We start from the raw sequence: 21,907 nt of genomic DNA, 5'->3' as shown, positions 1-21,907 counted from the left end.
TTCCTGAATGTGTCTTGGGATCCTACCAAAACCCTCTTTGTTCCACTTTGGATCACAATGAGTTGTCAGAAATACCGCAGGTCTTTAAAGGCAACAGCCTGTATGAAGTGGTGTGTGTGCATAAAATATTCCCAATATAACACTAATTAGTCTGCGTACTGTGGTCAAAGCAGAGCCAATATTGATCTGCCATATTCGGTTTAAACATTGATTTGTTTATTTTTCAGAGGCAATGTACGTTTAATCAAAATAAATGTAAATACTGTTTTGAATTGACAACCATAATCAATTGCTTTTGTCCTGTTCAGCCATGACACTTGTATTTATTTGCACATTTACTGCCTCTCATTGCCATCAGCCCAGTCTGCACACCACCTTCCTTCTCATTGCATTGACAAAGGTTGATTCCACATGCACAGACAGACTGCCCACAGTAAAGATAAGCCATATCTCCTTTGTTTGGTCAAATATCTGTGGAGCAGGAGACACTTGTTCTCGACTGCATTAACTTTATGGTGTTTTAACTGCTCTCAGTGATGATGATTTGAAAAAGTCATAAAGCTCTTCTCCTAGGTGGTTAAACAAGCTCACTTCGTGTGTTTACCCATCTGTGTGTGTCCAGCTAGCGACATTGTGATTTTCACATGTCACTATCAGCTGACACGGATGCATAAGTAGGAGGGCAGCTTTTCTCCAGGCCTGTGTGTCAGACTACACTTGGCTTTGCATGGTGCAGGTGCATGAGGAAGAACTGAGGCTGTAAAGTTAAAAATGAAGAGACATTTTAACCAATCCCACTCAGTGTTTGTATAATGTAAGAGATTATGCTTCATTAACCCTTGATGTTAGCCGCCAGACTTTAGTGTCATATTTCTATGTATAGTATGTTTGACACAGTTCAGTCATTTGTGCCACTTTTTGTGACCTAATACATGACTTCAAAGATGACAGGAAGTCAACACAACTTTTCTGGCGGTGGCATGTGGCATGTGGGGAAAATCCAGGAGGACAAGAAAATAAGTGGTCACTATGGCAACTGACCTGAAGTCTGTCACTCAACATGTCATCTGTAAATGTCCCAAAATCTAAAAAAATCACATGTCTCTGGATTTGTCTTTAGCAGCAGGTGTGTTTAGGTCAGCAGCCATAGTGTGGTCTGTTTGCATTACAGCAGCTGGGAGGTGTGTTTGCACTGCTATTAGCTTATCTAAATGCATCTTCAATATGTGTTCTCTTTACAAAGCTGCAGTTTGGTCAAAGTAATCAAAAATACGTTTGTATATTTAAAACTGAATGATATGACCTGAGCCAAACCACCTTGTTGCTTCTTATTTTGTAACATGGCGACTGGATGTGAGATGGATGCTTGATCCCCACTCTTCCTCTCCTCCTCTCTCTCTCTCTCTCTGAGGGACAGTTCTATGCATATCCAGGAGATCCTGCTCCATCCCAGGATTAGATGTGACATTTAGGGGGCAACTCTCTTGTTTTCCTGTAAGCTGTACAACACAAAGTCACAGACAAAACATTTGGTGTCTAGCAGTCCAATCTTAAAAAACACTTACTTCTAAAGAGAGTGATCTTATTTACAGTGCCTACAGTCATTATACAGTAACCTTTCACTTGGGATTACTGTGTATTGTATTTTTTGGGCCTGCAGGCCCCTCAGAGGGCTTGTTTCCCTCCTTCCTCTTCTTCCGTAATAAATATTATGAATGAGGTCAAAGGTTAAACACAGGACTCGGTGAAGACACTCACACAGCAGGGAAGGAGGAGGTCTGCAGCCGTAAGAGTGACAGATGGAAAATAATTGGTTTTTCGAAAGAGTCAGGGGCAGAGTGAGAGCGGCCGTGTTAATCTGTGTCAGTGCTATTCTTAGCTGTTCCCACCGGTCGACAGAAATATGAGAGACACACATGATGGCGAGCCCTGATAAATTTAGAGAGAGGGTCACCAAACAGCGACAGGGACCCCAGACCAGGACTCGACGACTCCAGATGTGTGGACATATATGTGTGTGTGTGTGTGTGTGTGTGTGTGTGTGTGTGTGTGGTATTGAGAAGCTGTTCAGGAGCACAGGTAACCTCTCTTTCTGATGGCTGCCATCAGTTTTTGTTACTCTCCCTCCCAACCAAACTCAGGTCATATTTGTAGAGATTCTTGGCCCTGTGCCACCATCAGTTCAGATTTCAATAGAGATTAGATTTACATCTACTATACTGTTCACTACATGGAATGAGCAGAGGCCTCCCTCTAGTGGCAACACACTCAACTGCAGTTCTTACAAAATTCTTATCAATTTACAAACAAATAAATTTACAAATAATTTACAAATAAATTAAACATAATTACTCCAGTATGAACTCTGATTATTACTTTCACCACTTCTCTATTACCATATAAATCCAGCTAAAAAGACATTTTGGAAAATTTGAATCATATATTTTCGTCTTTTGTATCATCACCTTGATATCAGGTCTCCTATGTTAACCATCCAACAACTTTTTCTGAACTTTTTCAGGACTTTCTCCACAAATAAACACTTTCCTCCCCAGTGACAGATTCATGCAGGCGGAGGGAAATACAGACTCATTCTTGAATTAAAGATGATGATGAAACCTGTGAATTCAGATTAGATGACAGATTTATCGGGTCAATGTTGATGTGCTAACACACATGTGGTACACACAACAACCCCGGCAGAATCTGAACGCGCATCAACAGCAGAGAACATTTCTCAGCTGTTTTAAAGAGTTTTTCACTTCTGCCACATGGTGGCAGTGCAGGCCTTGTGTATTGCTGTACAGCCTGTATCGTGCACCTGATGTATCATCAGAGCATATATTGCATCTTGTGATGAAGTTTTAGGAGACACTTTAATACTTAAGGCTTCAGCTGCTTTAGTGAGTGTAAAAAACACAAATTCATTTTATTTATAAATAAAATAAATTATTTAGTATTATTTAAATTATTTTCTATTTTTATCTAGAATAAATGAGGTTAATGGTCTCATCAAAGGTTAGTAAGATCCAACATGGGCAGAGTGTCTCATATCCCCATTATACAGATTCAGCTGCTGTTGGTTCCAGAGATTTAGGACTACTGTTTTTTAATTCTATAGCAGATTTTAATAGAAAAGCTGAAGTCATTCAACAGCCTTGGTCGAACCCAACTTTGATATCCTAAGGAAGTTACTTCAACATGTACAGATGTTGATGTAACACTGTAGTATTATAGAAAATAAATATCAAATTAATATAAAATATAAATATTTCTAAAAATTGAATATATATATATATATATATATATATACACATAAAACAATCACTCTTTTATTTAACTATACTTATACTTCTATTTATTTAATACTGATGTGATAAAAAAAAACTATTTTTTTGTTTACATCTTACAATCTTATATTTCTGCAAAGAATTTTAAGAAAATTACTAAAAGACAGGGGAAAAAATCCAGAAACATTAGGCTTCTGTAATTCCCGTATTGAAACAGCCAGATTTAAGTCCACTCATACCGTTTCCCTCTGGTTGCTGAATCAACAGCATTGCTGCCAGGTTGTCATGGCGTCTGATTGTTGAGTATCATGTCACGCGCCCCATCACAGCTGGACGTCCCTCTCCAAGCCAGCAGCCGATCCAGCCACGGTCGCCATGATGTTCACCTTAGCAACCACAGGAGGCTGGCAGAGATGGAGAGGAGGGAAAGCTGTTGTAGTTGGTGATATGTTCACATTAACACCAAGGTGAATAGCTGCCATGTGAAGTTTCTTTAAAACTCTAAAAATGTGTTTGCTTCTCCTAAAAACCTCAGTGCCAAGTATTTATAACTAATGTATATATCAAAATATAGAGTATTTTACGATATTTAATAGTGAAATATTGTGGTCAACTAAACAATATTTCATTTTGAAAGGTAGTCAAATAATTTATCTAAGTAATTTATAACTAATAACTACAGTAATAAATGCACAGACCCTGTTTTAGTGTTTTTAGTGTCTGTGATCAGATGTTTACATGTTCAGCTTTTGTGTGAGTCAGTACCATGTTTTGGAATTTATTCCAGCATGTTGCGGTAGAGTGGGGTGCCTTCTGTCTCTGGGGCTCGGAGCCCTCAGGGGCGAGCGTCTGAAAGGGAAAGCCAAAGAGGAGACTCTGAAGCCAGGCTAGCAAACACACCGGCAGGGGGTCTCATCACTCTCTCCACACTTCTGCTGTCACAGCTTTTGTTTCAGCAGCATTACTCACTCACAGGACCCTGCATCCCAGGTAACTGTACTGCCGAGCCGGTGCTGCTGGAGGGAGAGAGACACACCGCACAGCCTCGCCACTGAGCTCACACACTGTGGACAGCTGGAGACAAGTTTACACATCCTGTGTTTGTGCTGCAGGAGCTGCTGAATTTTAATGTGGTAGAGAGAACCTGGAATGATGATGCTCTGTCACCACACAGGAGGCCACAGACAGATCTACGGCATCATACCGACAGACATGAACAGTTCATTACACAGATCTGGACGTCTCAGGAACTTCTACTTTCAGTCCAACACAACAGACTCCAAATGACCAAGGTGTCAGCCTGCTGTGTCAGGAAACACCTGAAGAGAAGCACAGCCAGTGGAGGGAGTGTCATGGGTCTAACACCTACAACCAGAGAGGAAACAGTCTGAGGAGTACAAACACCGGGAGTCTCTGTTTTTTAAACAAACATAAAAATTCCATTTGAGAAACAAATGACCAGCAAAAAGACTTAACAACACAAAAGATGATGTTTGAGTGCTGACATCACGCCTTGCCTTATTCTGTGTTTGAGTAGAAAAGTTTGCCTTCACTCCTCCTCAGATCTGGTCACTCTGGTGAAAAGATGCGGTATAATAACAGGGTGCAGATTTGATTTCAGTTGTCAGAGCTACTCTTGTGTATCCGAATCCTTCACAGACTGAGGATGGATTTTAACAACGCTGTGTCTTCTGCTTTCGTTCACACGTTCCCCATTTACTTCCACCGACTATTCAAATTTACAGCATACCCCCTGGTGTTGTGGCATATAGAGAGAAAAGAAAATCAATAAACAAAAAGGGAGTCTGTTAAACATTTTTTGCAGGAATCACGCTGTGACTTTTTGTTCTAAATGTTTCAGCATTTACTCAGTAATTATCTATGCCTTAATTCTCATCAAGCAAATCTGAAATACTCTGAGTAAATGATTGTTTACCACATTTTGTTATTTCAAGGCTCTTATCAGTCATTTCCAAACAATTTTCTCACAAAAAACACAAACACTAGAACAACATTTTTTTTCCCCACCAGGTTTAAAATATGTTTTTGTTACAACACATGAAGTCACATCATTAATAATGCTATCAGTGGCAGTTTCTTTTATAAGACTGACCCGGTCAAACTGGCAGCCTAGATTACATCTCCTATAAATAAATTACAACAGTTTCATCCTTTATAGCACAATAACACATAAAGTCAGAGGCAGAAAGAAGAAAATGAGGCAATATACAATAATTATATTCTTTATGAAACATGTTTCATAAAGAGTCAGAGTATGAAGTAGCTCCCTCTAAGTTGGCTTATACACATTAATTTGCTGTGCACACATGGTCATACCTGCATTGTGTGTGTGTGTGTGTGTGTGAAAGAGAGAGAGAAAGAGAGAGAGAGATGTCAGCTAACATGAGTGCAGCTCCACCACCTCTCCCTCATTCTGGGTGCAGCTTTGTGCGCCATCAAAGGCCCCTGAGCAAAGAGACATGAGCCTTAATTGTTGTGCTTTATCAGGGGGATAAAGGCGGGATGGGCAGCAATTTAGAAGGCCTTTATTGGACTACAAAGTGTGACAGACTGACAGAGAGATAATTGGCAGAGATGGGGGAAAAGGAGGAATGGATGAAAGAGAGGAAGGATGGAGAGGTGTGGAGAACACGATGGGATCAACCTGTGAAGATGCTCCACCTGCTGACTATATTCATGCTTATGTTCAGGAAAATCAGTTGCTCGACTGTCTGAAAAGTTCAACGCAATGTGCGACATAAAACTGGTTATATTAACAAACAAATTGTGAGCAGTACTGCAGTTAATGTCGTGACCATGTTGAATTATGAAGAACTTTCTGACTTTGCTGGCAGAGTTGAAGTTGGATACTTGTGTTATATGGTATTTTAAGGCTGGGTTTATGGTGTCAGGATATGCTAGCTGCTTAGCTTTGCTGCTCTTCACAGCTTGTTAATGTGACAGGATAATGCTGAAGTCCCTCTATTACATCTGAATTAATGTGTTTGTATGCAGAATGTAAAACAAAAGCTGAGCATCATTTTCAATCTGTTGTCTACTCGACACACTAATTATATTATTTAGTTTTGATGCATATTAAGAAGCAAGCCGAGAACGAGAGAAAATCTGGAAAACAAAACCGGATTTAAAGTCTTTATGTCACGCTGTCATTCCCACCAATCACACACACACACATACTCTCATCATCAGTTCACACAGTGACTGTGCAGCCCAGAGTCCCTGTCCTTTCCACCCCTGACATGAATATATGAGTGTTTTTATGTGCGCAGTGAAAAGGCGTCGCTGAGTTAAGTGGCCTTGTTGTGTTCTGCCTGGGCCTTAACGGCTTCCAGTGGGGGGTGTGGATGAGAGGGAGTTGGAGGAGGAGGTGGTGGTGGGGGTAGATGAAGGAGAGGCCTGCAGCACCATGCCTAATCAGCCTTTCTCGCCAGGGTCAAGACTTTCTGTCTGGGTCCGTGGTGCTCCCTGCCACCGAGGACTCGCCCATTCAACTGCACAATATCCCTGTCAGTCCCGACAACACTTCCTGCCTCTGCTGGCTCCAGCCCTCGCAGGGATACACAATATTTCACAGCTCCCAACAATGGCCTGTCTGCCTGCACCCACCATATGGTTACTATGGGCCACAATATTGACACACATCACTAATTATTCAAAGAGAGCTGAGAGAGCGAGGGAGCTGAGGAGAAGGGAACTGAAGTAGGCGTCTACCAGTGGGTTCTCTCTGTAATGTAATATAGTGTGAGTCTGCAGACCACTGAGGCAAGTGTGTACAAACCCTCAGAGGAAAATGATCATCGGGAAAGTGTTCTTTGCATGCAATTATTCAGTGATTTTATCCCAAAAAGTACAAAGCATTTCTCAGAATCACTCATAATAGTTTTATGATGCAAAAAAAGCATTAAAATACACACAGCAGTAATTTACTATACGCAAAAAGTGATTTATTTCTTTCAACTGTGTTTCTCAGGTCCTTAAATTTTGGGATGTTTTGTTCTGCAGTGAGAGGATGTGATCCATATTGACAGTGTTTAGTGTGAACAGGAAGACATCTGTGCTACAGTCTACAAGCATGCAGGACAACCTCTGCCCAGCATATGTCTGCTCTTATTCCCACAGAAGCTTCCTCGTGGGACAGGAAATGATGAAACACCACTAAATGGTGCGATCTTTGACCACAGCTGCGTGTTTGCGCCACTAATCCTTAAATATAATATATAAAAAAAAGAAAAAATCAGGATGTCAGACTTTGTTTGCATCCCACCTTGCTGTCCTCTCTCTGTTTCCTGTATGTTAGAGAAGAAAATACAACCTCATTCTCCGGCCTCAGCTAATTACCTGTTGTCTGCTCTACTGTGAAATTGTTCTCTGATTGTTTAATTGAGCTTCAGAGGCGGTTCCACTGTGTTATTATGTTTTACCCAGTGTTGAATATTATCTGAGAAACTGCACTTAAAGACTTTTCTTTTCCTCATCAAAGCCTTGGCAGGAGGGGAAGTTGTTTTCAAAAACACTTATTTTTTCAACAAGTTTTTCTTTTTAAACATGTTTTAGGACTATAACTACACATAGCCATAGCCAGTGTTGTAGAAACACATAGAAAAGTGCAATAAATCCTGTGTTTTATTGACCCAGACTATGAGAGGAAAATTACGCTGCAAACAGATTCAAATGTCTGAACAAGAGAGAAAACAAAAAAACAGCAGCCGTTGTGAGAGGTAACTCTTTTCACTTGGACGCCGCTCGCTCCCCTGGCTAGACCATCGTAGAAGTCCCACCCTGTCCAGGCCGCGCTGCCCCCTGAGGGATGGGAATGCTCTCCTGTGCAGCAGGCCATGACAGGCCCATGTTGGGACAGGCCTCAGCGCTCCACTCCACAGAGCAATTGATTGACAGCTCTGACCGAGGGAGGTGGGATTCCTCATCTGTCACTCAAAATGCCGCTGGAGATAAAGATGCAATGTGAGGGATCGCGAGGATTGATGGTGACATGAGCCAGTGTCTCCCTCTCCTCTCCTCACAGGTTTCTTTACAGCTAGGTAAAGTTAGCTTGTTGGCTGAGGGTGAAGGTTGCCACAGGTCCAGATGTTCCTGAGGTTTCTGATCCCTCTCCCGGCTCGCTGTGATGTGCTGTGCCACATCTGTCTGGGCAGAGGTGTGCCATATTGCCTCCCATCTGCCACATGGCACACTCACATTCACACAGAAACAGAGGCACACACATGCAGCGTGCCCAGAAACTGCCCATTTTAACCAGGGCCATAAATAGTGTAATTCATGGGTGTGAAACAGCGGGTTTTTAAGAGCGCTCAGAGGAATGGAGCGGAGCTGGCACCTTTGGCAGCTGACAGACAGATTTTCTGTTCCTGGAAGCCACATGAAACTCTGTGAACATGCACACTGAACACACTGAGACACTGAGGCAACGGAGACCTGCTGGTGCAGGAAAGTGAGGGACAAACCATCTTTCTTTCCTTCTGAATTCCTCTGTCCTTGTGCAGCTCACCATCTGTCTCCTCTCACTCTGTAGCTCCGTCTTTCTGTCTCTCTTCTGTCCTCTCTCTGAGCCAGGGGGGCAGTATTGAAGTGAATGTCACCCCTGTCCCAATGTTACTTGGGGGAAATTGACTCCTTAGCCTCGGTGCTGTCAGCAGCCATATGCTGATGTTTTCATATTCCAGAGAATTGAGGAGAGGGAGTCGTAAAGACCGCTAAAGTCAGAATTACAGCCCTGGCTACCACTGGCAAGAAGAGAGAGAGGCCCCTTCTGTCACACCATGAGCGCTGTTAAAGCCCCAATCCCTCAGTCCTAGAAAGTGTCATGGGCTTCTGAAGCACCACATTAATGCCAGCTTTTCAATGAAGGTTTGACTTTACATTGCTCCATTGGCAGGCGATTCAGTCTTATTCATGGCTTGTGAGGCAGCATGTTTAGCTTCACTTTCTTATAAAAGATTCACAGCTGGGTGGAGAATGAGGCAGGGCGTAGTTGCTCTGCTGATTGCGGCTTTAGGAGACATCACTGTCTTCCTCTGCATGGACCATGCAGTGTTTCCAGCTTATCTATATTTCATGCTTTTATCTGCTCTCAGCGTTTAATTAGGCAGTTAGCAGCTCGTTAAATTCTATTGGGAGCAAACTTTTACCTCTCTGCAAAGTTATGCTGATGTTGAGCTTTTTCCAGGCAATGGAGGCTTTTGATTACCTTGCATCCATAGCATCAGAAGTTATTGTTGAGTTATGTTGTCTTTGTGGTTTAGTGGCTCATTTTTTTTCAGGAAGAATACTTTCTTCTGACGTTTCTTGCTTCTTATTGAGACAGATGGAAGAAGAAATAGTCCTTAAAGAAACTGGTGACTCCTGTATACGACCTGTCATGGCAGTTTGAGGGAATTGCTGCAGTGGGTGAATATGCAAGTTTAAGCACAAATGTTAGAATTACAAATTATATCTCTGGTCAAAACAATGATACCATTAGCATAGCTTCCTACTCAAAAATGCTTGTTTTTTTTGTTTGTTTTTTGGGTTGCAGGGCGGTGGAGGCAGTTTGATTTTACCAATGTGCAGATGGTAACTGGATTTAAATATGTATTTATGTTTCAACTGGATTAGGCTCCTACCCTGATATTTAGATAACAGCTAAGATAGTTTGCTAACGAATTTAGCATTAAACTGGGTGATTTGTTAGCCTGTTCGCTCAAAGAAAGCCACAGTTCTGCACGTATTTAAAAACCTGTAATTATGTAGTTATCAGTTATGATAGTTATGATGAAGCAGTTGAAAAAAATGCCTAATGCTCTGCAGGTTTTCACTATAACAAAGCCTTTCAGAACCCACATAGCTATCTGATCTGATCTTTATAACCACTTCTACACACTATGCTTCAGGTGAGTCACCAGTTTAAAAGTTTTGAAGGACAGATAGGAGCACAACGGCCTTTTTAAAGTTGTATGTGCCATCTTTGAAATCACCTAAAATTTCCACTCCTGCCCCAGGAGCAGATTGTTATTCTAAGTTTGGTGTCCATTCTTTGCCTTGGTGTCATGGGCCACTGGTAGCAGACGGGCATCCGAACCAAACTGCCGACCTGCTACTCATAACCAAACGACAGAATGACACGTGATGACCTCTGATGTGGCAAAAAGAGACTTGCCTTGTTTCCCTCCGAAGCCCAGCCTGCCACATCTTTCCAATGTAAGCCTGTCTGTGAACCTAAAGGTCCCATGTGAACCAATCAGGGTGGTTATGTAAGTGTAGGGTGTTTGAAAATGGCGGTGGCCGGTCACTCCGATATGGCTTGTTGCTGATAATCGGTGGCGTGGCGTGGTGCGGCGTGCGGCTGACAGATGCCTGCTCCAGCTGGTACAGGGGGGGTTTATCGCCCGGTTGGAACGCAGGTCCTCACACCCCTCCACTGTGCTGGCCACCGTCGCCGTGTTTAATGAGTCACGAATTGCCTGTTTGTCTTCTGCTCCCTGCTGTTTCTGCACTCCCCCTTCCAGAACAATCCCTGAAACACATGCTGCTGCGCTCCGCAGAGCAGCCAGACAGGCAGGCTGAGCCAAACTGTTGTAAAGAACAAAGTTGTCATTTTTTATTTCTTCTTTTTTTTCTTCTTGGGTATTCATCTAAGAGAGGGATGGGTTGTTCTGTAATAAAGCTGCCTTTTTAGATGCTGTGCCTGACCTCGCCAATATGGCTACCCCGAGAAACCAGTGCCCATTTGAAGCCCCTGACAAACACATAAATGGCTCTATAATTGGGCCGCTTTGTTGTAAGAAGCGCAGGCTCATCTGAAAGTGCTGTTCAACGCTTTGTGGTAAATGGAGTTACATTACAACAACACATGGCAGTTGCTAAAGGAGCAGAAACTGGCATGCTGATGAGACATAAGCAGGTGGTGTTGACACAGAAATGTTTCGTTTTAAGTCACAAGACAAACCACAATCTGAAACCAAAAAACAAAAAAAAGGAAAGTTTTATACACAGATCACAAATTTATCTCCGAGCCAATGATGGAGCTGTGTGACTCAGTGGGAGAGGAAGGAGCTGCCTCAAAGTCCAAGTAAACACACAGAGATGCTTGGATGACCATCAAATGGACCAGAGCATGCACACACACAAACAAACACACACAGAAGGGTGTTTGTAGCCTGTGTTAAGGGATATTCTGCAAGCTGCCTGGAGCTTTGCCTTAATCTCACCTGTTTAATCTGTGAGACAGACGCCTAGAGCTTCTGTAGCAGGAACAGGTGGCTCAAACAACTGCTACTGGAAAACTCTGAGAAAAAGTTGATCAAAGTTCAATCTTTAGATTTTTAAAGTATTTTAAGAGCAAATTTAGAATGTATTAAACTTTTCCAGGCGGTGGGGCATTGAATCATTTAGGATTTGTTAGTCCTACCTGTGTAACAAATGCATGCAACATATCCAAAAATTTCTGTTTGAACACACAGGCACAGAGTGTCTGATGGTCAGAACCATCCATGGAATCTTGGCATGGTCCGGATTCGGCCCAGTGCCGTGAAATCCTCATTCTGGGGGGCAGCTCTTTGTGGCCGGCTCTGGGTTCTAAGAGTGGCATTCTTCTCATTGTACAGGTCACCGAGACAGAGGCGACTGGCCTGAAAAGAACCTCGGTGGGGGGAAACAATGGCTTAAGGCAGCCCATAAATGTCTCCTGTTCAGCTTCGGCCCATTGACTTCTCGCCTCCCTGCCAAGCAGGGCCCTGTCAGACCAGCCCCTCTCTCTAACAGCTTAATTAGCAGAAAGAACAACAATGTCCGAGCCTGTTTCAACTGAAATAAAAACAAGAAAAGACCCAAAAGCTGCTCTCTCCACCTCTTATTGTTCCCATACGGCCTGTGATAACAGAGCTCTGACTTTTCTGTTCAGCTTAGTACAAATAAAACAACATTCCTACACTGTTCCATGAGGAGCATGACGACCGGGCTGACGGACGAGCAAAAGGAGGGAGCTCTCACCTCTGTTCAAAGCTTTCAAAAAGGGTGTTTCTGAATCATCATCATGCTAATTTAACAACTTTTACCTTTGACACAGCTTGATAAGCATATAGACACATAGCCTCCACATTCCACGGTGGTGAATCTTTCACTGAAGGCTGTCCAGCTAAAGGCTTTGCAGCTAACTCAATATGATTTTCATTTTTCATGATAATGGTGATGGTGATGATGATAATGCAGTTTGCATTGTGATGATAATTCGAGTTCCTGGCGTCACAGGGAGACTGCATGAGGAGACACTGCACCGTGTCCACCACGCTGGCTTTGAACCTTCTTTTGCCCTCTGATGTCTGACTGACTGATGGATGGTGTCTGTCTTTCACATCGTCCTCCTACATACGTGTTTCTGTCAACTTGTTGTGTCTTTTCCTACAGTGTCTCAAGCTTCTTCATACATCCTCTTTGCACGTCTCTGGACCTCCATCTCATTCACATTGGTAGATGTTGTCCTCTGGCACTTCTTCATACCTCTACATTTTTTATCTGCCTGTCCCATTAATCTCCCCGTCTGTTCGTACCCCATCGTTCCATATCTCCCCGCTGTCACTCTTTGTTTCCTTTCTTTTATCTGTGGTTCACATCAAACACTGGCACCAGATTGATTCTCATGTGAACAAGGCTGCAGTGGGGGGCCAGGGACCTCTTCCCTGGGCTTTGAAGCTCCTTCCCATCCCAGTCGCTGCTTTTCGGACCCTCCCTCCCCAACACACACACACACACTGACTTTTACTGTACTGTTTTTTTACTGTACTGTTTAGGTCATGTTTTGTCATGACCTAAAAGTAATAGCATTGTGTATGGTAACACAAAGGATAACCTTAATTTCAAAACTTTAAATTAAAAACACATTGCTGCCTTGAGTGCAACCTGTTTGCCTCCCCACTGGAGACACATCGCTCCCCTGTGTTGACCACAGTCTTTGCTGTGTTTGCTGTGAGCATCTAGCTCGTGGGAACAACCTCTGGGTCATGTGGGTCAAGTGAGTCAAAACAGGCTGCACATAGTCTTTATGTATCTGATGGGTAATAACGCCTTTGATGGCTCTTCTTTGATTATTTGGATAAGACAAACAACACACAAACAACATACAACCTGGAATGCTTGTTTTTAGTAGAATATCTGAAATATTTAAGTTACTAACTATAGCATTGTGTTTCTCTATAATGGGGGCCACATTTCTGTTTACTTCCATTTTTAGGAGTTCAAGTTTATCATCACAGTTAGTTTGAGTGCAAAGAGGTGTGATGAATTTAAACATTATACACACATGGTCATTGTGCTGACTTTACACCTCTCGTCTAGCCGGGGCTTTAAAGATCCGTCAATAAATCCACCGGAAACAAGTGATGTTGTGACTTTTTTTCAAATGCGACGGTCAACCATGAAGTTCAGCCCTGGGACAGCCTTGTGCCTCACTGCGCCAGTATTGTCAATTTCCTGACTGCGTGAAGACAAACAACCTACATAACTTATTTTTTTAACAGCAAGGCCCTTTGAGAGAGTCCATGGCTGAACCATATTTAACCTTTCGGTGCCAGACCACCCGCCAGTGGCTGGGCCATTCACCACCTCAGTGGCACCAACAAGCTAGCCGAATATGATATAGAGCTGGACCGCAGAGGAACCGCAAAATTTATTCCCAGCAAAACCCAAACATCTTTAGAGGATGTGTTGTTCACTGGCTCACAAAGGCTCTGTAGGCCACAATGCCACAGCAGCCATATAAATTACCTTCAGTTTGAGGTGGTGGCTTTTATGTAGAGAACGTCCACACTTTGCTCTTCCCATGATTAAAAAAAACTCTCTTTCCCAGGTTATATCACACACAGGGTCCAGCTGAAGGACTTGGGACTTCTTTGTTCCTGAAAGCTGTAATAACAATAAAACTGAATATTAGGGCTCAAAAATATAAGCTCTCTAATTGTTTTCTTAGTAAATTATTATCTAAAAATTCAATTATATTATCATTTTCAAAAAAGAGGTTATTGGCAAGAAAGTCCTCCCAATTAATGATGAAAGGATGTTTGCTTTAAATAATGAATTAGGATGAGGTAATTTATTTGATTATATCTTATAAAAAAAAAAGTAAAAACTAGTCAAATGTGCTAGCTCTTTTAAAAATGCCTGAAGTTGCTTGATAACATTTTTTTTTGCATGGGATCTAGGATCAGCCTAGTGGAAAACCATCGAGTTTCTTCATGTGGTGCTGCAGAGAATTCTTAAGACCAACCGGGGAAATTATCTACATTTATTTACGGACCTTATCCTTGTCCCTGCACATTTAGTTGTCTTGCATTGGATCTCTTCACTCCAGCTGTCTTCAGATTCAGCCTCATTTTAGTTTTGCAGGACAGACACAAAATTTATATCTGGAACCTAGAAGAACGTTTGCAGAAAGTTACTTTACTGTAACATGTTGCTAAGTAATGGATTCTTGAACACTAGACAGGTAATATTGTGTAGATTAGCATCAATAGAGGCGAGTCACTGAAGCGTTTAATAATGTTCCTGGAAAATTATTTAATATACGGTAACTGAATTATCTTGTAAACAAAACTCATTATGAAAGTTCTTTTAATTGTGACGTTTAATTAATCAATCAACCTCTCTTGTTGCCTTGTCATGACCTCTGCTGAGTGACACTCAGCAGTCCCAGATGCCCAGAGGGCTGCTGGACAATCCCGGCAGGTTAATAATTACTCTGTGTCCACAGTGAAGGAAGCCTGACCCCAAGCAAAGCACAGCAAGGCACGGGCAGCCCATGGCACCACTGATAAATGAATGATAGCTTCTCTTGTTTGTTTGTTTTGAAAAGAGAGTGGGCAGCGTACCATCAAAGTGTTTCCATTTCTGACCCAAATAATGGGATACAAAGACTTTGGGAAAGAGTGGGAATGGTGGGAAATCTAAGCTTGATGTGGGGGCATCCTTGTGAGGTATTTAAAGATAATATTACCTCATAAGCATCCTCAGACATTGACAATAAGATGAACTATGACTTGGTTTATATTTCGTGGTTTGTGCTTCTTCTGCACGTGCGTGCATGTAAGGTTGAAAGTGAGAAAACAGCACAGAGATAGTTAGTACAACAGAGAGGAGAGAGAACTTCCAGCAGAGAGAAAATGACAGAGCGATGCAGAAGCAGTGAGGCAGAGGCCGTGGCTTTTCTCAAAGATGAACATTAATAATATGACGAGACACAATAGAAGCACTGAGATCAGAGAGATCACCTCCATTGTCCCGCCATCTCCTACTGACATCGACCGCTCTGCTGAGGGAAGAATAAGAAGAATAGAGGAGCATAACCTGGCTGCTCACCATGCCGCTCTTTTTAAAACACATAATTACTCTTTTACTCTTTTAAACACCCGTGGTCCTGTGCTATGCCTTTTAAGAGTGTGTGCTGGGTGTTCAGATGCGATGTGCAGAGATGCTGAAGTGCAGAATAACATGTGGTGGGACTGTTTTATTAGAAACAGTTCTGTAGTTACTAATATTGTTAAGGCAGTGAGGCTTTCATCTATACTTTAGCAGATTTAAAGTCACTTTTTAAAGTTTATGTCTCAGTCTAAAGTCTGTTATCCATTTTGTAGTGCTGACTAGATGCATATTAATAATTGTTACACCCTATATAGTGCACTCAGTGTATCGTGTAAAACTGATGGTCATTAACATTATATACTGTTCTGCATTGTCCACAATATTTATCCAGCACTGATGCTGCATGTTTTAATTGTGCAACAGCAATAATGTGTTAAGACTCTCACAAAGGATGGGAGGCGTGTCTGAAAGTGTGGTGAAGTGGGTGGTTTTGGACGCAGCGGCAGCACAAAAGCAACACACACCACATTTATAATGGACTGGTTTTCTAATAAGCTATTGTCACATATTTAATCTGTTGATGTCTGTCTGATGATGCAGCCATCCACAGAAGGCTCAGCAAGGCCCTGAGGAGCTCTGCTATACAGTGAAAGGTGGAACAGTGTCAATGGAGCAGCGGTTCAATGGCTGACCAGGGGAATCCCTGCGGTCATTAATCATAGGAACGGACAGCCACAGACATGCTGCTCTGAAGTGGACAGGTGTGGGCTACTGGACTACAACATGTCCTTGACCTTATCTCTGCTTTTAGTAACAGGATTTCTTTCACTTATCACTGTTTATATCACATTATCTTGCATCTTATTGCATAATAATGGATGAAACATGTTATGTTGATACACTTTGAATCATTGACTGATTGACAGGCCCTGATTAGCAGAGGCCAATGTCCCAATTTAGCTTTTGGGATGTTATTGGCCCCTAAATCACTGTGAGCCCTAAAGCAATGTTGTTCCAAGATTGGGTCATGACCTCAAGGTGGGTCATGGGAAGATTATTATGGATTATTTTTTTGGGGGATGTTTGCATCTGGAGCTACAACATAACACAACAAAAAAGGGGGTTGGATACAGCAGGGAGTCCAATAGTGACCAATGAGCCTCCCTTGTGTTTGTCCAGGTGTCTGGTTTTGCTCTTTCAGGAGTGTTTATTCAAAACCTGATGCACCCGAACGCCCCCACACTTGAAGTGTTAAAGCTCAGCCTGCCGTCTAAACATAAAGCCACTTTGGCAAATAAAGAAGATGAATGTGTATAAATCTGAAAGCAAACAGCCGAGATTGTCAGCACCACAGGAACACGATAGGGGCCAGGTGAATGATGATGTCGCTTAGCCTGCTGACAGATCGCTTAGTGGGCTTGCTTTTCAGGGTCTGCTCCTCTCCTCTCCTCCTCTTCCTCTCCAGGGATGGAGCCTTCGTCCAGAGCCATTTTTCAGCCAATTTATTTCTTGATGTGGTCTAACCTGGGGCATCTCCCGCTGGAGAGGCTTTATGTGGTGATTAATGACGGGTATTTAGCCCAGGTACCTGTGGGAGCTGGAGCCCATCTGCACTGAACACTGACAGGTACAACACTGCACTCCAGGAACAGACAGGACAGGACAGACCTGCAGCAGACCGAAGAGTGGCAGACTAGTGTGATGAGTGTCACTGTGCCACCAGCCAGCAATTACATTACTTTTGCCAAGTGGTGACTGTCTAGAATTAAAGCTTTGCAGAATCTTATAAATTCCTGATAGCTTTCCAAATAAAGTTTCAGAGCATCACATGAACCCATAAGGCTGAAGCCAGATGATTTAGACATCTATTATACGCTTGAACGCCTTGTCTTCTTCACTCCATCATGGGCCATCCCTCAGCAGAACAGGCCCAGATGCCAGAAGGACCCTAATGAGATTAGGCTGCGGACAGGTTGGTGGCCAGTAGCTGTCACAACTACTCTGTCTGTGTGAGAAGAGATGTGCGTATGTGGGCATTTGCATGAGCTCACATCACTGCATGTATGTGGAAACGCGAGTGTGTGCAAGCTGCCACGTTGATGGTGATTAATGAGCGAGGTAATCCATAGTCTCGTTCTGTCAGTGATAGACACATCAGCAGACCCCCAGAGCCTGATGAACACACTGTGCAAATCCATCAGTCAAACAAACGGACACAGGTAAACACAAATGAGGCTGTTAAACTGTTGTCTTCTTTGTGACAGTCTCTTGGTTGATTTCCAGTTTCTTATTGGATCAGAAAAAAAATGAATTATAGCCGGATAATTGATGACTTATCTTGGCCGGCTGGTTTTACTTTTCTTCTTTGTCCTGCACAGCTCGGTGGACTCACACCTCAACACTAAGGGCCTGGGACTGTGCTGATACAATGATGACGATAGTCTATCCATAAAGCCGCAGTCTGCATGCACAATGCATGAAACCCTGTGGCCCCAGACTCCTTTGAAGCCCACTGAGATCAAAAAGCAAGACTCCATGGAGCACAGACTAGGTGAGGAATATGGGCAGACAAGAGACGAATGGTTGGAAGCAAAGAGGGAGGGACACAGGACAATGCCTGCAGGACAGGGCTGCTGACTTCCGAAGATAAAATCATATTTTGAGGGCAGGCATCCAAAACTCCCCGTCTGCCTCCATCTCCCCTCCTTTCTCCTCTGAATATGGACAATGACTGTTTGCATTTACAGAACCATAAATCAGAGGTGCCCATTGCCACAGAGCAGCTGGCACGTTTGCCAATAATTATAATTATTAATCATGCCGATTTCACGGTCTTCAGCAGGACGGCGGGGGACTGCACGGGACAGGGTTCGGCTGGCGCCTCCGGGACCGCAAAGCAGGCTGGGAAGAGAAGGGTGGCCGGCAGGAGAAGGAGGAGGGTGGAATATCAGTGGAGAAGTGAACAAAAGCTGGGATTAAACTATAATTTTTCTAAAAATATTTACCCTGAATAATAAAATACATTTTAACATCTGACTAAGAAAACCAGAATGCATTGGTCTTCTTAAACAGAGTACCGTAGCTGTAATAAAGCACAGTCATTGTCACTCCCACAGTGTGCTGTATCAGTTTCAGCACTGGCTTTGTTTCTGTTCGGTCAGCACTCCCCTGTCTGTGTGAGGCCCAGAGTGTTCCTGTAACTTTAACCTATGAGGTGTGAGAGGAGCATGCAAAAAGTTCTGGAGTACAATCTGTAGTTTAAGACGCAGCTCACCCAGTGGACCTTTGCTGACAAATTAATGAGAAGCCCTAAGAGCAGGCTGCAAGGACAGAATGGAGATGTTCTTCATTTACAGTAAATAAACACATTCCCTATTGATGCTTCAAAATCAGCAGTTTCTCTTCAGTTGTACATCAAATCAGACATTAAATGTAGATTTTTCTGTCGTTAAATCTGTTGTTTTTTAAAACTGTATAAGTTGTTTACTCCCCCAGCTCTGCTTTTCATCTTATTTTCTTCATCGAGCGGCAACATAAAAAGCTTCAGGTGATCATTGCAAACATGGAGCCTCTGGAGGACGTGTGTTTAACTACTCACATTCATTCCAACAGCTGTTGCCAGCTCCCTCCTCCTACTCAGGCCCTCTGCTAACCAGCTGCCTCACAGGGCCCAGTAAAGCATGGTGAGGAAACTGCCAGCTTGTGTCATCTGCCTTTCACTTCTACAATACTGTAAATATGAGGACGACTGTATAATTAGACGGTTAACTAGTGGAATATGGTGCATCCCTTGTTAAAATGCGTGTGTCTTGGGAAGCTGCCTGTGTGCGCTTCTAAACTTGAATTTGTTTGTGTGTATGAACATATGCGCTCCTGTGTGCTTTTGAGTGAGTGTCTGTTGTCGTATTGTACATATTCATCAGTGTGTGTGTGCGTGTGGTACAGTATGGCTCGCTTGACAGATGGTAGCTGTATGGGTGTGATCAACAGAGACCTGAACCCAGAGGTCCTGATTGACAGTACAAACCCAACAAATACCTGGAGACCCACACGGTCCAGAGGTCAACACATGTCTGTGCTGGCACGAACACACACAGAGCAGATGTGTTGTTGACAAATATCAGTACAAAGATGCACTTTTTCACTTATTAAAGTAGTCACAGTGTTCAACAAGTAAACAAATACATTAATACATTATTATTGTGTTTGGAAATGTAAATTAATGACAAGGAGAACGCATTTGCAAAGGTCTAACTGTGTTAATTGCTTGTCTCTATCTTTAAATGATAAATATGAATCTGAGGATCAGCACATAAGCCCTATTTAAAAGAACTGATTTGATTTAAATCTTTAAAAAACTACAGAGCTGAGACATGAAGCCTGAGCTCCACTCTTGCTACACCTCTTTGGCTGTATTTGGAGTTCAGGTGGACTGTGATGCTGCCAACATGACGACAGTTGAAGCCTCCCACAGAGACTTATAATGGCTCTTCAGGGTATAACTCATTCTCCCACAACATTATACACATTTCATGAGTCCAACTTTTGGCTGCAAAGTTCCAATACAACACAGTCAAATGAGCACAGGAGGGTTCAAGGTTTGTAAACTCAGGTACATTTGAGTTCGGCAGATCATCTTATGGGTTTTCTTGACAAAAGGTGTGATAATAGTAAAAGTTCCACCACCAACTTTACTGTTCTTCCCCAGTATTTTTAACTCCTACCATTATTCATTAGATAAGATTAGATTTTTTTATGTGCTAATAAATACAGATATATACATTAACCTTAATGTGGGAGAAATCAAACTGGAGGTTTATTCTGTTTGGTGATTGTTATCAAATCCTGTGTCAAATAAGAACCTAATTTAATTTAGCCAGTATTTAATCTTGCCTTCTCTCTATGTCTCTGCAGGGGGTGAGAAAATTGACAGCAGGTTTGATGGATGACCTCCAGTTAACTCTCTTTCTCCCTCTCCATCCTTCCTTCTCCTCCTCTCTCCGTCCCCTCTCCTCTGGCTCTCCTTATCCCGCTCCATGCATAACACAGCCTCCCCTGGGCAGCGCCGGACAGGGGGCTGGTCTGGGGAGGCTAGACCCAGAAACAAAGCCCTTTCTGCCATTCGAATGCCCTCCCCCCGGGCCCCTGTCCTCCAGAGAGAGTGCTCTCTGCTGGGCCGGGGTTTGTTAATAAGCTGCTAATGAGGAAACAGACCTCTATTCTCTGCTAACATCAAGACAGATGGATGCACACGGCATGTTTGTTTTAAACTTCCTATTGATATGACAGATTAGAAGGAGAAAAGCTCTGATTGGGCCCAGTGTCTCGATTAGGAGGCTTGTAAATGGTAGGGATTAAAACAAATAGAAAAAAAGATTAAAACACAAAAAAGGAAAGAAGTGAATGGAGAATGGAGAAATTGGTGAAAGTAGTAAAAGGAAACATCGTAAGTCAGTCAGATTTTGGCCTGTGATACTGAATCACTACATTTTTTTTCCCTTGGCCCACTTGCTTGTTGGAGGAAGTTGCATGCTGTAAGCTCTGCAGGCCAGATGTGATCCAAAGAGACAACTGATGGCATTAAAGACACCAACGGGACTAGGAAGTGTGCCTTTTCAAACACGCCATTGTCTGCTCAGGTCCATCAGTGCAACAGGAGGACTGACAGGAGGTCCGCACTCAAGTGCCACACTCGCATTGAAACCCCTCATCCTCTCTGTGTCTCGACAGGAGGCCTATGCAGTGCTGTCTGTGCCAGCCCGGCAGCCTGGCTGTGTCTAGCGGTTGGAGGCATAACAGACAGGTATTGATATGGATTTCTCTCCAGTAGGCCCCAGCAGAGAGCCCAGGGACTGTTAATAGGCCTCTAACGGGATGACCAGCCCGTGGACGGCCCCCACCAACCCCCCAAGCACTGCTGGAGAAGAGGAGATGATAACAGATGGAGGGAGCGAAAGGAACTCTTCCTGTTTGACAGACAGGCAGAGAAAGGGATGAACATGGGGGTGGAGTGTGGAGTGAGTGACAGCTCTTGGTGGGGCATCAGAAAGTGATAGTGGTCATGTGTGGGTGTTTTTGATCAGGACTTTAAACCACTCTTTTTGGGCATGATACAGTGATTACAGTGGTGATATTCTACCAGCCAAAGACATTTGAAAAGCGGGTTGTCAGTTCCATTTGAAAGAATTCACTGTGTTTATAATGCCGATTATTACTGTCAGAAAGTTGAAAGTTTAAAAATGAAACTAATC

Source organism: Parambassis ranga, chromosome 15 (assembly GCF_900634625.1).
Source record: "Parambassis ranga chromosome 15, fParRan2.1, whole genome shotgun sequence".
NCBI classification, from domain to species: domain Eukaryota; kingdom Metazoa; phylum Chordata; class Actinopteri; family Ambassidae; genus Parambassis; species Parambassis ranga.
Note: the sequence above shows the minus strand (reverse complement) of the source record.